At 37.6% G+C, this 17473-nt stretch overlaps 1 pseudogene; it reads right to left on the minus strand.

The window, feature by feature from the left end:
• Window positions 1-854: 854 nt before the first annotated feature.
• LOC132280419 (small nucleolar RNA R71) lies at window positions 855-953 on the minus strand (annotated as a pseudogene).
• Between the last annotated feature and the right edge of the window lie 16520 nt (window positions 954-17473).

The following is a 17473-nucleotide window of genomic DNA, read 5'->3' on the forward strand; positions in this document are numbered from 1 at the left end:
TACTTTTCTTTGCATATTGTTGATAGCATGGGAGTATGGGATCATTGTATGTGGATGAAGTTAGTTGATTATTGAATTATTGCGAAGGTGAAGTGATTGTTCATTGCTTGTTGCTTGTTGTGTTTTGTTGTGCATACATGGTCGTAGATCATTGAAACCTACTCTTGTCCCTCTTAATTTTCATCTTGAATTCGTTGTTCAAAACCCTAGGGGAAGAGAAAGTTCTAGTCAATCATTCTATCAATGGAAGGATATAATGAGGACTATGTGAAGGACCATGGTTACATAGACCAACAAGGTATCCTCTACCCCAATGTGCATCATGATAACATGCAAGTACCATTAGGCATGCCGAGGCCATTCATTCACCCATCACAACAATAAAGCCAAGTTACATTGGGAATGCCAAGGCCAATGTATGCTCCACAACCTCCCATCATCCAAGGCAATCAAGGTGACCATGTTGCACCTCCAATTGCTAGTCCTCCCTTTACTTTACGTGATCACTATGTTCCTAATGAATATAATGCACCCACATGCATTCAATTGCCACCATTTAGAGCATACCACTATGAAATCAAACCACAAACTATTCAAATGCTTCCTAACTATCATTGACTTCCAAGTGAAGAACCTTATAAGCATTTAGATGAGTTTCTTGAAGTATGTTCCACCATGAGATACACGGACATGCCGGAAAAGGTCTTAAGGCTTAAACTTTTTCCATTCACCCTTAAAGATAAGGCAAAATACTGGTTTAATAATTTTAGACCTTTTTCAATAACTTCTTGGGCAGAAATGCAACAAAAGTTCTTGAAGAAGTACTATTCGGTTTCTAAGACCAATGCCATGAGAACCTCAATTCAAGAGTTTTCACACGGGGATGGGGAAACGTTCCATAAGGCATGGGAAAGATTCAATGAATTGCTTAAGAAGTGTCCACATCATGACATGCCCAAATGGCAATTAGTTTAATATTTCTTTGAGAGTTTATCTGATAATTACAAGGGCATGGTTGATGCTTCCATAGGTAGCTCTTACATTGATAAGCATGTGGATGACGTGTGGTGTCTCTATGAGAGCATGAGGGAATAGTCTTTGCATCGAACTTTATCTTCTAAGAATGGTAGGAATTCAAGTGGAAGGAAGAGTGTTGGTTTACATCAAGTTGACCATTCCAATGAAATAGCCGTCGAGATGAAATCCTTATCTCAAAGGTTTGATCAATTCTTGATCAACCAAAACTCGGCAAATCAAGTATCTTCCATCCCTAACCATTCCTATCATGCATCCAATGAATCATGTATGACTTGTTCTAGCGTTTTACATTCTACTTCCAATTGTCCTCATGGACATGTGCAAAGTGAGCATCATGAACAAGTTAATGCAGCTTTTGTTAATCAAGGGAATAATCCTTATGGCAATCACTATAATTCTAGTTGGAGAAATCACCCGAATTTCTCTTGGAGAAACCAAGGGGAAGGATCAAACCCTTCCCAAGGTAGTTTTCAAGGAAAGTACATTCCACCTGCAATGCAAAGCCAAGGTTCCCATGGATATAGACCATATCAATCACAAGAAAATTAATTTTCTAATTCTCATTTTCCTAATCAACCATCATATTCTCAAGGAAATTTTAGGAGTCCCGCTTTTGAAGATGAAGTTTTGACCGCTCTAGGCACTCTAGAGGCAAATACTCTATTGCTTCATTCTCATTCTCAATCCATTGCTAAGCTAGAAACCCAAGTAGGGCAAATAGGTAGTACTTTGAATGCTAGAGAGAAAGGGAAAATGTCTTTGAATGCCCCATCAAAGCAACAATGTGTTGTGGAGACTCATTCTTCATCGGAAAGTCCTATAATAGAGCATGTCCATGCGGTGACTACCTTGAGAAGTGGGAGAATCATTGATAACCAAGTAGGTGTGTCCAATAAAGAGAGTGAACCGGTGCAACCCAAAGTTGACACCCGTCCCGTTTCACATCATATTCTTCCTTCATTACATATGCATGATCTTTCAAATGAGAGTGTGTTAAAAAATGATTTGAAAAGTGATCTTGAAAAAAAAAAATTACAAAATGATTTCAAAACTTCTTGTATTGAAGAGACTTCAAGGAAAAATTCTGAAAAAGTTTTTGAGCCAAAAGCTCCATTTCCGGATGCCTTAAAAGGATTAATTTCAATTGACAAGCAAAAGGCCAAAACAAATGAAATTATGGATGTGTTTAGGGAAGTGAAGGTTAACCTTCCGCTTTTGGATGCGATTAAGCAAATTTCGGTTTATGCCAAGTTTTTAAAAGATCTTTGCACCCAAAAGAGGAAGAACAAAAGCCAAGCACCTAGGAAAGTGGACTTGACCGAGTAAGTGAGCTCTATTTTGCAACATAACGCTCTTCCAAAGTTCAAGGACCCCGGTTCACCTACTACTTCATGCATCATTGGTGACCATGTCATTAATCGGGCTCTTCTAGACTTAGGAGCAAGTGTTAATCTTCTTCTATATTCGGTGGTTTTGTAACTTGCCGACCAATCTATCAAAAAGTCTAAAGGTATCATTGAGGGTATTGATCAAAATTGATAAATTCTTCTTCCCCGTTGATTTCGTTGTCATTGACACGGAACCGGTCCCGAATCCTAAGAGCCAAATTCCCATTATCCTTGGCTGTCCTTTCTTGGTAACCGCGAATGCCAACATTAATTGTAGGACGGGGATAATGAAGATCTCATTTGGCCATAGGAAGGTGAAGTTGAATATCTTCAATCCAACCCACAATTCATTTGACAAGCATGAATAAGTGAATGTTGTAGAGAAATATCATGACCATAAATGTGAAGAAATAGAGTCTTTGTTTGAAACCAAAATTTCAAAAGGGTTATCTTCAACCTTGAATTCAAAGAAAGTTGTTTCAAAATCTTGTTTTGAAAGGGCATGGAAACCTAAAGATCATTTTGACCAAGGACCCAAAATTTCTTTTGAGCATAATCTAACAAGTTCTCTAGGGAACCATTTGTTGGGTGGAGTTCAAAGTACTATTCACCCCATTAAGGAGGGGATGCACTATAAGATGTTTGATCTGGGCTAAAAGAGCCTAACGTCTTGCTAGAGACGTTAAAGACTAGTGCATTTCGTAGGGTGTCATAACCCTATTCCTCTCTCATTTCTATTTTAAATTTCATTTCTTACGAAGTCTAGATATTTGCTTTAGGTTCATCTACATTGCTAGGAACTGTGATTAGGATTGCATGCACTATTATGTTGAAAATGAACATTTTACATCAGTTCGATCGATCTCCAAGGAGGTTTGATCGATCGAACTCCATACCTGCATCCAACTTGCATCCAATCACCTCTCTGTCCAATTGTTCGAAGAAAACCTGCATATTTCAGCTCTCTATCCCATCGTTCAAACTTGTTCCTAGATCGATCTTTAGTTTTTCGATCGATCCAATTTCATCTTGGATCGATCTGCAGTCTCAACACTTAGAAAATTTTTGAATCTGCATCCAACTTGCATCCAAAGACCTCTCTGTCCCATCGTTAGAACATGTCTGCAGATTTTTGCATGTTCAATCGATTGGAGTTCTTCTGAGATCGATCTTGGAGAGATCGATCTCTGTTCTTTGATTTACTGTTTTGACTTTAAGTTTGACCTTTGTTTTAAATTTTAAATTTAAAAACTCCAAAAAATATTTTATTCTAAAAGGGGGGGGGGGGGGTTTCAAAGTTTTCAAAAAAAAAAATACTTTAATTTCTTGTATTTTATTTTATTTTTTTTCTATTATTTTTCAAAAATCCCAAAAATATTTTCTTTTTATTTCAAAAATTCCAAAAAATAATTCTTTTGTTTTCTTTTATTTTAATTAGCTTATTTTTATTTTTATTTTATTTAGTTTTATTTTTCAAAAATCCAAAATATATATATATATATTTCATTTTAATTTTCAAAAATTCAAAAGCTTAAAAAATTATTTTGTCTTTTAGTGAGGAGAGATCGATACTAGTTCGATCGATCTAAGATTTCAGTTCGATCGATCGAACTGAAGAGGCAATGTTTTTTAAAATAGAGGCCAAGGGTTATTTTAGATCGATCCAAAAAACCCGTAGCTTCCCCTCGCCACTGCAACCTTCCCTTCCATCTCCGGCGAGTACTCCGGTGATTCCATCGTGCCCGAATCTCTCTCCCTCATCTCAGATTTCATCTCTCTCTCCTTCGATCCACTCTTCTCTCGGTTTTGGGTAAGATTTGAACTCCATCTTTTGATTCAAGCTTTATCTTCATGCATCAATACTTTTCATGTTAGATCTACGATGTTATGATGATGTTCTTGCCATTTTTGAAGCTTTGAAGCTCTGTATATGTGTATATATATATGTATATATATCATTTTATATTTTTGGTTTTAATTTTTGATTTTGGGGGTCACGGGCCACGGAAAGTGACCAAGTTTGCTGATTTGTTGTGTTGTGGGGCCCACGAGCTTGTTTGTGAGGCCCTCGTGCCATTCACGTCACAGATCTGTGACTTTTCAGATTTCACCTCATAGTTCGATCGATCAAACTTTTTCTCAGATCGATCTGTAATAGATCGATACTCACTTATTCAAGATCGATCGAACTTGCATCGATCTCACATTTTTGTGATCGATTGAACTTCACAGATTTGTATATACACTTCACACACCATCTCTTGTGTTTTATGCTATCTCATACATGCCCAATGCTTGTGTTTTCTACATTAGATGCATTCCATACTTATACTGTCTAGCATGCTTCATACCATGTCACTTATTCCTTGTCACTTACATAGATTCATGTTCCTTATCTGTTTTGTCTATCTTATTTGGCATACATGATTCTATAAACTGTGCTTTAATTCTTTATACCGGCATTGACTTCCTTTTTGAGTTTCCTTTTAATTCTGTAGACATTATCATCGCAGAGTTAGGCAGAGATTAAACGACCAGGTAGGTCCATCTCACGTCCAGGACACCATTCCTGAGCTAGAGCCAGAGCAGATACAAGACCAACCAGGGGCAGATGCAACTCAGTCCCCATCCGCTGACTCTAGACTACAATCTTCGACTGAGGCATCTTCTTCACAGGCTGATGCTAAGGCTGAGCACATACCATCTCTATCACCACCACCAGCTCAGATAGCCCATGACTTAGATCGGCCATTGCTGAGATACTCACGCCTTCAGGTGGCACATGAGTCGGCCTTCGATATAGACTTCTTCTCCCAGTCTGTTCTTACTAGAGCAGCATATGATGACATAGACCGGAGAGGCATTTCAGCCATATTAGCCCCTGTTACATATCCAGTGTACCCGAGGTTAGTTCGGATGTTCTTCCAGAACCTCTGACCTACCTCGAGTAACCTGAGGGAGCTACGGACTACTATTGATGGCCACCCTATCAGTATCACTATGGACACTCTATCCAGATCTTGCCGATGTCCACATGTCTGCCCTCCTGATCTCGAGGCTACATATCCTACTCTATGGAGGCCTTCCTATGTCGACATGGTAGTGGCACTCACAGGTCACTATGCAGCTGGCGAGACTTTTGCCACGCGCACTTATCTACCAGACGACCTTTGGTTCTTTAATTCGGTGCTATTTCGAAATGTATTCATGGCCGGCTACAAGATACAGAGGCGCGACGACTCTTTGACAGCTCTGTATGCCTTCTACACAGGGCATTGGCTATCCATCCTTGAGCTCATCTGGAGCATTATGATGAAGTTATATGCTGATCACATCAGCAAGGCCAAGCCCAAACGGGCTAAGTATCTCCCATTTGGCCATCTCATTACACAGATATTGCGGGACCAGTGCTATCCCTTCCAGGACCGGGAGCGTACTGAGGTTGGGGCCTGCTCGTTCCAGAAGAAGGACTAGGATAAGAGCTATAAGGCTCTTATCAAGAATCTACAGGAGGATGCTGCAGAGGCAGTTGAGGAGCTTGAGAGAGAAGAGATGGAGCAGGTAGTAGCTGCAGATAGAGCAGGCAGCAGCTGCAGTTGCAGCAATAGAGCAGGTGGCGGATGATGTACTAGTTGATCCAGCTGCCATACATATGGACATTGATTTAGAGTAGCCCGCAGAGGACCCAGAGCATCACTCTCCAATTAAGTCACCCGTTCGAGATGAGGAGCAGGCTTAGGATCATCATTCTCTTGCTCCAGCGGCACCTGAGGCTCTAGTTCAGATACTTAGCTTCAGAGAGCGTCTTTAGACTCTGGAGGATGGCATGGTTTCCATCCGGGCTGATATTGCTTCACTCTGTACGAATGTCATAGCCGCATTGCGAGATTTATCCAGAGACATCCGCGGAGCATGACCTGCCCGTCCTACCTTCTCTTCATGATTTTTATATCTCCTTCTCATTTTATATCTGTGATTTGACTGTTATATTTTTGATACTGTTATTTTTGAGGCCAGTCTGTTGGTCCTATTATTGCGATGTACCATATACTATTCTTATTTTATACATGCTTTGTTTTTAGATGTCTGGATTTTTTATTGATATATCTATCTTTCTGACTCCATCAGGTGCATTCCTGTGATTTCAGTGAGAGAGTGCTACAAATTTTTCAGGACCACGTTTTTCCTCTCTCCTTACTTCAATTTCTAATCGCACTTACACTTGCATGTCCACTGTGCACCTGTTACTATCCCCTTTGTTGTCTAATGAAATTTTATCCAGTGCCATCTTTTCAGGACCACAGTTAATCCCAAGTTTGGGGGGGTTATGCCACCTACTTTGGATACTTCTGTAATACCCCCTGATTTTCAGATGTAGGTTGGCCAGGCCCTCACCAAAGTTGTTCTGTCTGTTTCTCACAACCTCTCTATTTTCTCTCTATATTATGCTGTACGTGTATAGGGTTCTAAACCCTTTGAAGACACATAATAGTATATATATAGGCACTAAGAAACCCTAAGCCCAATCATAATCTATGATAGAAAACCCTACAATTTAATACACTAATAATGTAAACCTAATTAACTCATTCAAATAAAATAACAGAGAGGTTGTGAGAAACAGACAGAACAACTTTGGTGAGGGCTTGGCCAACCTGCATCTGAAAATCCAGGGGTATCACAGTTGGTATCAGAGCACTCCAGGTTCTAGTGTCCTTAGGAGTGTTTTCGTTATATGACTTCCGCGTTGCGTCTCTTAAAACTTAGAGCCATGTTAGGATTCGTTGTACTCTCTTTACGGTTCGTTCAGAGGAGTTGATGTCAATTTCCATAAATGGTTGACACTAAGAGGAGGATGGGGTTCAAGGCGAAAGCGATACGGACCCAAAGGAGTAAAGGAGTAGGTTGTCGAGTTCTTTACCAGAAGCAGAACTTGGTATCGAAGGTTTAGTTCTAAGGTTGGTATTCCTTATAAAGTATACGCCGAGAACGGATTAAGGTATATGTGTTAGGTCACCGCATACCGGGACTAACACAACTTTGGATGTTCTTAAAAAGGAGACACGCGAAGAGTATGATTCTAAAAAAGGATTCCAAGGGAGGAGATATCAGCGTCTCCAAGAAAGGGGATACTAAAGCTTGAGGATGAAGGATCGCACGAGTATGCTCTCATTCACTAGCAGTATAGTGAATGATACTGGTAGCATTGGGGTGAACCAATCTACATATGGATGAATTTTCGTATTATCTCTCCAGGAGTTATTTGAGAGGTACTCTTCTGGAGGGTCGGAATGTGGTGAAGTTCTTATTAAAACAAAGATGTAATTTTATATCACATTCCAGAGCATATGGGGATTAGGTTGTGACGTTCTACATTGCTTTGCAAAGCTGTGATAGACGGTTTGCATTCCGTGTATAAGGAGGGTAAGGGGTAAGCCTTTGGTATTTGCTTAGGCAAAAGAATGTTGCTTTTAAGCTATGGTTACAAATAGGTTTCAAGGTTGGATGGTTACCAACGAAACTATGAAATGAACTTTTGTGACATAATTTGGGAACTTGAGTTCAAAGGAGGTTTTCTTCTCTAGAATGGAGGATGTTTTAAGTAGAAATTATATTTTGGTTGTTTTGTTATATTGTGTGTATCTATGTGTTTGATTTTGTTATTTTATGTTGCATTTTGTTGTTACGTGTTTTACTTTTGTTAATTAGTTCAGGATTTGGAATAGGATTTAGTTGGGGCACAAGTATGTCAGCCAACTATTATTGTAATAACATGGAGTAATAGCACTATATGCGCTAGGATTGGTGGATATAAGGTCATAGGATTGGGTAGAGATACAAACTTCTAGCCAATCTATTGGACATGGATATGCATTAATATGATATGCTACTTGGGAAGGGATGGTTGAACTACTAATACGAGTCAAATAATTTACAATGATTAGTTTGATATGCTCTATGCTAGGTACAAATTCTTTTGTACAGCGCTATAAGAATGGTGGTTGTTAATGTCTTGGGGAATTCGTGAGGTTGTGGTAGGTAAAGATCACTGTAATGCCACTATGGTTCGGATGGAGGATTTCGGGTTGGTAGGTACTTATTGGAATGACGCCGGGTGGGGATAGTGGACTGATTTAATCTTTATCAGTCTATTCGTAATCCAGACATTATTTTACAAGGGTGTCATTTGAAGGGTTTGCTGGTGTTGCACTCGGAGGAGGGACCAAAGTTTCTACATTATGCAAAATGTGAATTTTTTTTTTTAGGGTTATCTTTCCCAACAATTAGCTGTTGCTCCGACGATGATGACTATAGGGAGGATGGGAAAAGTTTCGTATTTGTTTGAAATGAGACAAAGAGTTAACTTGACACTTACCTATAATAGAGAAGTAGGGTGTGTTAAGGACAGGAAGGTGAAATCAAGCACCTATATAATGAAGTGATGCACGGTGTGTGTGAAAAAGTCATAATACGTTGACCTTCGATGAATGGAATTCATGATTCACATTTTGCATTAAGTTCTGTCTGGTGGAAAGGTATAGGGAAGTGGACGTTCTCAACAACCACTCTTTTCAATGCACTCGGATGATTATAAAGGTGCATTAGGACATCGACTGTCTGGTCACGTGAACAGGATGATGTAAGACAGGTTTAATTTTTCTATCTGGATTGGTTGTTTATTTAAAATTAGTGTGATGCATTTGATATGCATGCTCGGACTATGGGTGATTCAATTATTTGTTCAGTTTCAAATTAGTATATGGTTACGTTAAGGCATGGTTGATTTTCCAAGGTCTAGCTAAATTGACTTAAGGTGGCATGGTTTATTTGCCAAAGGCAAGGTTGAATTATCGGCATGGTTGATTTGTCAAGTATAACTAAATATACTTAAGGTGGCATGGGTGATTTGCCACAAACATGGTTGAATTGACAGCATGGTTGATTTGCAAAGCTTTAATACAATATCCGGAAAAAAGGGGCATGGTTTATTTGCCCAAGTATAAATAACTATACTTAGGGAGGCATGGATTAGTTGTCAAGTTCTGACTTAACATATTCGTACTGATAGAGCTAAGTCCACACGCGCACGGAAATGAATTTTAAAAGAAATAATTCAGAGTTTGGTGAATTCCGAGGACGAAATTCCTTTTGTTAGGGGGGAAGAATGTAATACTCATAGTTTTCCAAAGGATAAGATTGGAATTTAAATTTTATTTTATTTGCAATTTTAATTTGATTTTGTGGATATGTGCTTAGGTGTCAAATTTTGAATTTGCATAGTGGTTTGGTTTAATTAATTATTTTATTTAAATGGTTTGTTTTCTATAATTAGGTTTATTTGAATTAATTAATTATTTAATTGTAGTTTTTATTTTCTTTAATTGAATTAAATTCACTTTTAATTGTTTAAATGCTTTGTTATTTTATTTGAATGAGTTAATTAGGTTTACATTATTAGTGTATTAAATTGTAGGGTTTTATATTACGTTAACTAAGGCCGACTAGGATTAGGTTTAATTTTTTCATCATGGATTAGGATTGGGCTTAGGGTTTCTTAGTGCCTATATATATATTATTATGTGTCTTAAAAGGGTTTAGAACCCTATACACGTACAACATAATATAGAGAGAAAGCAGAGAGGTTGTGAGAAACAGACAGAACAACTTTGGTGAGGGCCTGGCCAACTCGCATCTGAAAATCCGAGGGTATCACACTTCTGTCCCAGTCATTCTTGCTAGTTGCACTGGTATACTCTTTCCTTTGTTCTCTTTGCACATTGAGGACACTATGCTATTTAAGTTTGGGGGGGGGGGGTAATGGTGTTAATTGCAGTATTTGCTTTCAATTCAAAATTTTGAGCATGACTTGTGTATTTGAGGAATTTTTTATGATTAGTCCATAACTAGCTATGATTTTGATCTTTTGAGGACTATATTGCTTAAAATTTAAAAATTGCTTAACTTGAGAGTCCAATACTCCTTGTATGCCTTGTGGATGCCATTTAGGAGTAAATTTTTTGAAAAATTGATATCATGCTTGCACTTGTGGTCCACATCATCCTGATTTTATGATTGTTTTGAGATTCACTCTAGGATTCTAAACTAGCACAGGTGCACACTAGCATTCATTTGTGGGGTACATGCTTTGTTGATTATTGAATTGGTTATATCCCAATTGAGCTAGTAGTGCATTCAAAGCTTTCATTCTTGATAAAGGTGGATAACAACCCCTTTTCACTAACTAGCTGGGATTCTAGCCTCATTAAGCACTAAATTTCTCGCACCAAAAGGTGGAGGGCCCAAACTCTAGGTTAATAATTGAACTTGTTTATTCAAAAAAAAAAAAAAAAAAAAAAAAAAAGAAGTTGCAAAAGTAATAAAAAAGTGAGGACTTCTCCCAAAAGCTGAGAAGTAGGAAATGATTAGATGGAGGTTGTCTTGATTTGTAGCCTAGTTGATTTGAGCTTGTAAGTCCTTAGGGGTGTTTAAACACCTAGTGCCCTAAAACCTTCTGGTTTGGGAGTCATTGACCTAACGTTCTACCTTATGGATCGCTAGAAAGCTTAATAGATCAACACATTGCACTATGCTTCCATCTTTGATCTTTAAGGATAAAAAAAAAATTAAAAAAAAAAATCGAGTGAAAAGAATAACTGTACCTAGTTCAATAAAGCTTTAATAAAAGGTCCACTCTTTGTCTTGATGATTGGTACTAGATTTGTGTGCTAGTTTGAGGGTAATGATGTGATCATTTCTTTAGTTGGCTTAGATAGCAACATATTTGATGTCGGTCCACTCAAAAAGGATTCTGGTGTTGTTTTGATTTGCATGATCATTTTCTTGATGTGTGGAGGACCATACTTGCTTGTTTGATATTGAAATTTTGGGAGATTGCTTGGAAAGGGTTGACAAATTGCATACTTGAGGAATTTTTCTCCCAATGCTTGTTTGCAATATTGGTCTCTCTTTTGTGATATTGAGCTTAATGTTTGTGGGTATCATTTCTGGAAACCCTTACGAGACTTCACTCGTCCACTAGGGGTAACCTAGGGGTTTAAAAGGCTTGTTGTATACGCTAAATGTAATTGTGTTCCCTACGAAAGTGGCGTTATCCATTTATTGCTTTCTAGTTCATAGTTGTATAGTTGTTCATTTCATTCCTTTACTTTGTAGTTCATTGCTAGGGACTAGCAATAGTTAAGTTTGGGGATGTGATGAGCGCTAAAAAGTGCGCATTTAAACCCCTTAAGCTTAGGTATTCTAGGACCTTTATCTATCTTAGTTTCCCGCTTTAGATTGATTTTGTATTATTTCTATTTTAAGGTACTTATCCCCAAAATAAGCTAACTCTGCTAAATAAGAGCATAATTGAAGCAATTTTTAGATGAATCAAAGAAAGGAGCTAAAGGAAGCAAGTGGTGGAAATTCAGCAAGTTCGATCGATCTTAGGAAACATTCGATTGATCCAACTTTGATCGATTTCATCACTTCAAGATTGATCTGAACTATTTTGTCCTTATCCAAAGATCCCACAAAGTTCGATCGATCCAACTTTCTTTCGATCGACCGAAAAGATTCCATCTTATCTAGTTGTACCACCACACTTACCACTTTTGTCTCTTTCCAAAAAATACCAAAATATCTCAGATTTGTCTTTATCCAAAAAAGTACCACCATAGAGGGTCGATCCAGCTTAAGTTTGATAGATCTCAGCCATGTTCGATTGATCTCAGAGAATGTTCGATCGATCGAACTTCTCCAAGTGCGAGAAAATTCAATTTCCAGCTCATTAAAAGTTGTCTCATATCTAATCATTGGGAGGAATATTGGTGTACGAGCCCAGGTCATTGGGGGTGACCTTTGACCTACCTATATAAGGAATATGAGCCATTCTTGAGAGCATATACACACACTAGAGAGACTTTTGACACAATTGATATATCATATTCTTAGTGAGGAAGAAAAGAAGAGAGGAGGCTAGAGACACAAGCTTAGAGTTCTTTCATCAATCAAGAAGAGGAGCAATTTCTACCATGGAGTTAGCCTTTGAGGGTTGTAGGACACCATCCATGAGTGGTTAGACATCCTCTTGGGGCTAGAGTTAGCCTTAAGCATGCTTTCTACATCTTGATTTATGTATTTTTGAGGGGATTTGTATTGTGATATATGTTTTGACATTTTTATTTATTTAGATCTTGTTTATTCAATGATTTGTGTGGTTTAATGCTTCCAGTTGATCATTTCATTCTATCCATATGTCTATGTATACTAGAATAGATGTTCATGTATTTGTCTCTAGATTTTGTGTTATTGATGCATGTCTAGATTTTATGTATTGATGCTATAGATCTAGAGATTGTCACGACATAGTGCTTATTAGAATGCTCTTGTGGTTTATTTGATGGTTCATACTCATTTCTTGATGGATTGTGCCTCTCCCTTAGTTTAATTAGTTTAATTTCATGTCATTAGTTTAATTGTAGTGTAGTTGTAGTTTGGATATTAAATGGGAGGACAATCCATGCTTATTGTTTGATGTTCCATACTTATGAAAACAAGTAGCATATGTCTCTAACCTTGTGATGTGTTTGGATTGTGAGCCTAAAGAAAGGATTAATGGCTTACTTTGATATATTATGCTATCCACTATGTTGCTTAGACAATATATACTTATTTAGTCATCCATGCTTGTTGAAACAACTACACACACACTATTGTTGCAATACATGTTTTCCCCCTCATTAATCATTCATTAAGGGTGTAGAAAAGCTATGCTTAGTGGTGATCTCTAAACCCCAAGATCTTTCTCTCTTATTTTTTCCCTATTGTATTTAATTATTTACTTTAGTTTAAATTGCATCTTAGTATAATTTAATCACCAGCCAATCTTTTAATCACTTGACCTACTAACCCTAATCTGGATTCCACAACCTAATACGACCCACCAATCCCTTGGGACGATCCCTACACGCCCTAATTATATTTTTAGTGAAAGGTAGTAGTGGCAAATTATAAATGTAAAACTTGGCCACACTCATCTTAATCCAACATCTTTTACAAACTTTGTGGTGCAACGCGACAAGACCACACCAATAAGGGACAGTTCTTCTTTACACTTCTTGGTAGACCAATGAGTGTTGACTTGAGATTTCAATTGGCTTTGAAAAATAAGAGAAACTGAACACAACATTGACAGTTTAAGTTTGAAGTGTTTAGTGAGAACTTGTTTGGACTTTAACAATTCTAAATTATGCCTTTTTATCTGAGACTTTTGTTTATTACACTTCACTGCAAGCCTTTCACATTCTTCAAGAATTTTCTTAATCTCAGTGTCACTATCTTCTTCAACTTGAACTGGAATTTGTGGTGCTTCAAGAGTAGCCATAAAGAGACATTTATCTTCTTGTGGTTCTTCAGGTTTTTCTTTCTCAGGAGTTGTATCCCAGTCAATTATCAGAGCCTTCTTTCCAAACTGTCTTTTGTTATTTTGTCCTTCATACTTCCTTTGATGTTGCCCCTTTGAATTAGGATAGTTAGACACCACATGACCAGGTTTACCACAACCATGACAGGTTAAATTATGCTGTTGAGATTTCTTTTTGAATCTAAACTTTTTGAATTTCTTAGCAAGATAAGCAACTTCATCATCTTCAAGATCATCTTCAGATTTCATATCAACTTCCTCAACAACCTCCTTAGCTTTGAGTGCAGATTCTCTTCTATATGAGATTAGAGGACCAATCGTCATCTCATATGCTGTAAGTGAAGCTTGAAGGTCATCAATCTTTATGTTAGTTAAATACTTGTCTTCTAGAATAGTAACCTTAGTATTACATCTAGAGGTGAGGGATCTAAGTATCTTCTTGCAACTTCAGAGTCTTTAATATCTTCACTAAGAGATTTTATATTATTGACAAGATCATTAATCCTGAACATGTACTCAGTCATAGTTTCCTTTTCTTCTATTTTACAGTTTTCATATTGGACCTTGAACAGTTGAATTTTGTTATCTTTTATAACATTGTTTCCTTTATGAGCTGCTTAAAGAGAATCCCACATTTCCTTGGCTATTTTACAATTTTTAACTCCGGCAAACTCTTGTTGCTTCAAAGCACAAAAGAGAACGTGTTTTGCTTTTCCATCATTAGCTACAGCTAGCTTGTCTTCAACAGAGGGATTTTCAGGATTGAGAATTACAAAACTGTGTAGAGTGGCATGCTAAACATCATAGGACTGAGACATTAGGAAAGCTTCCATTCTGGTCTTCCAAGAATCATAGTTTGAGCTTTCAAACCCTGGAGTTTTGTTGATAACTTGTCCTTCATCCATAGTTAGGATTAACTGCAGGCTAATTAGAACCTTACAATGCAGGCTAAAGCTCTGATACCAATTGTTGGACCAAGAGGGGGGGTGAATTGGTCAAAACCTTTTGTAAATTCAAGTCCTTATAGAAAACCAATAAGCAATTAAAGATAAGTGCAAACAAGAATTATGAGGAAACCCTCTCAACTAGGGAAAACCTTGGTTCTTGGCCTCAGCCAATATGAAATCCACTACTAAATGTATATATCTTGTTACACACTCAGTTGTCTCACTTTCTGCACACACCCAGGCATAAGAATACATACTAGTTTTCACAACCAAAACACACACTGGTACGCCACAGTGCATCTACGCACTCCCCTTGTCCTAAGCAACCATGCTTGGACCAAATAAGCTCTCATAACTCACCACACACACCATTGCAAGTGTAATTTAGTACAATAAAGTCTTTGCAATAATCAAAATAAGCTGGACAACACAAAATTCCAAGTTATTGCCTCAGAACTGCAATCTGCTGCATCTAGGGTTCGAGGGTAAAATGGGAAATTCTTTTTGAGATCAATTCTCCAGCACCTTACACAGTCTTTTCTCACTGTTGTACTCATGTTCATAGCTTTGTATAATCAAACACAGCATGAGTATATCACAAATTTCAGTCATAGTCCTTGGTTTAGCACATAACAGCTTCAGCATAAAATAGTTTCAGCACAGAATCGCTTTAGCATAAAATAGCTTCAGCACACAATAGCTTCAGCACAGAATACTCAAAATCACAGTCTACCATATTTCTATCACAAGCTCGACTTTAACAATCTTGATTCATCAAAATATACTTACTGGCAGCATAAATCATCTTGAAATATCTAAGTATAAGCAAACAGCACTTGAATCCAAGATTAATTCACAACAATAAGCTTAACTAGTGACCACACTATCCAAATTCATTTTCTGCAAGTGTAAAAAGATGAATTATACCTGTGTTAACCTTCAGAATAGACCACAACAGCATGAAATACAAAGTCGCTACTCAATACAGCCCTTGCATTAGCAAATTTAACAGCAGCCTCATCTCAGCAATCAGTACACACCTCAGAGTTGATTCAATGAGTTTTTCTTGCATAAATCATCATCAAATAGTAGAGAATGTCAATTCAAGAGGCTTGAACCCTAAGGAGCCTTGTAACAACATATATATACTAGTGTACTCACAACAACCCTTGTACACCTGTCACATTCCACCAATGATTAAGAGAGCATAATTCAGATATTTTTAGGGTAATGCACCAATGCAGGCCTGCCACCTCTGCTAATTTTGTCACTATTCTCACCAACTGCAGCAGGTTACAGGTTGTATGCTGCAATGACAACTTTATCCAGACCTAGCCTCTAAGAAATGTAATATTCTTGCATATACCAGCTCTCTAGGACCACTGAGATGTGTCACATTCTTTAGCATAGCTAGAAAAGACCATACTGCCCTCAAAACAGATTTAACTCTACTCAACACTGTGACAGAGCCGAGGCTATATTCGTCACAATGCAAGTCCAATCAGGACACTCTAGTGCAATGGAGGTACCTGAGCATAATTATATATATGAAACACAACTGAGAAAAGACCATAGTACCCCTGTGAGCACCTGTAGCTAAAACTGAAGTGCTGAACCTTCACTATCACAGTGATTTTAACAAAACAGGCTGAAGCATTGCAATGCACTATTACAGACCACTGAGTACACTGTGATCGAAGGTAGTAAATGACAATACAATCCCTGGACCTTATTTCAAGACATAATGCATATAGAAATCATACTTGAAGCCACTGAAACCACACTTTTTGACATTAAAAGGCAAACATTCATTAAGGTAACTTAGGACCAACACAAATTAGCTAAGGTGGCAAGCCTGCATTGGTGCATTGCTCTAAAAAGATCTGAAATATGCTCTCTTAATCATTGGCTAGAGGTGACAGGTGTACATCTTTGGTGTGTGAGGCCTCGTGTATTTCAGTGTCACTATAAATATGTTGTTATAGTGACTTTTAAGGTTCAAGCCTCTTGAATATACATTGCACATTGAGCTACAACTGAGAACCCTCGAGCATACTATGTCAAACAAGTTTTTCTCTGTTGTTTGATGATGATCCATGCAAGAAAAACTCATTGAATCAACTCTAGGGTGTGAACTAATTACTGAGATGAGGCTGTTGTCAAATTTACTGATGCAAGGGCTGTGCTGAGTAGTGAATTTGTATTCCAAGCAATTGTGGTCTAATCTGAAGATTGACACAGGCATAATTCATCTTCTTACACTTGCTTAGACTGTGTTTGTGTTGAGAATATGCTGAAAATCAATTTCGATAGTGTGATCACTAGTTAAGCTTGTTCTTCTGAATTAATCTTGAATTCAAGTGTTGTTTGATTATACTTAGCTATTTCATGATGATTTATCCTGCTAGCAAGTATATTTTGATGAATCAAGATTGTTAAAGTTGAGCTTATGATAGAAATATGGTATTCTTTGATTTTGAGTATTAAAACCCTAAGGCTGAAGTTGTTCTGTGCTGAAGGTGTTCTGTGCTGAAGCAAGGACCATGACTAAACTTTGTGATATACTCATGATGTGTTTGATTATGCAAAGCTATGAACATAAGTACAACAGTGAAAGAAGACTGTGTAAGGTGCTGGTGAATTGATCTTGAGATGAATTTATGATTTTACCCCTC

The sequence above is a fragment of the Cornus florida genome, unplaced genomic scaffold (genome assembly GCF_030987335.1).
Source record: "Cornus florida cultivar Cherokee Brave unplaced genomic scaffold, ASM3098733v1 CherokeeBrave_3.0.0_Hap2_Chr10, whole genome shotgun sequence".
Lineage (NCBI taxonomy): Eukaryota > Viridiplantae > Streptophyta > Magnoliopsida > Cornales > Cornaceae > Cornus > Cornus florida.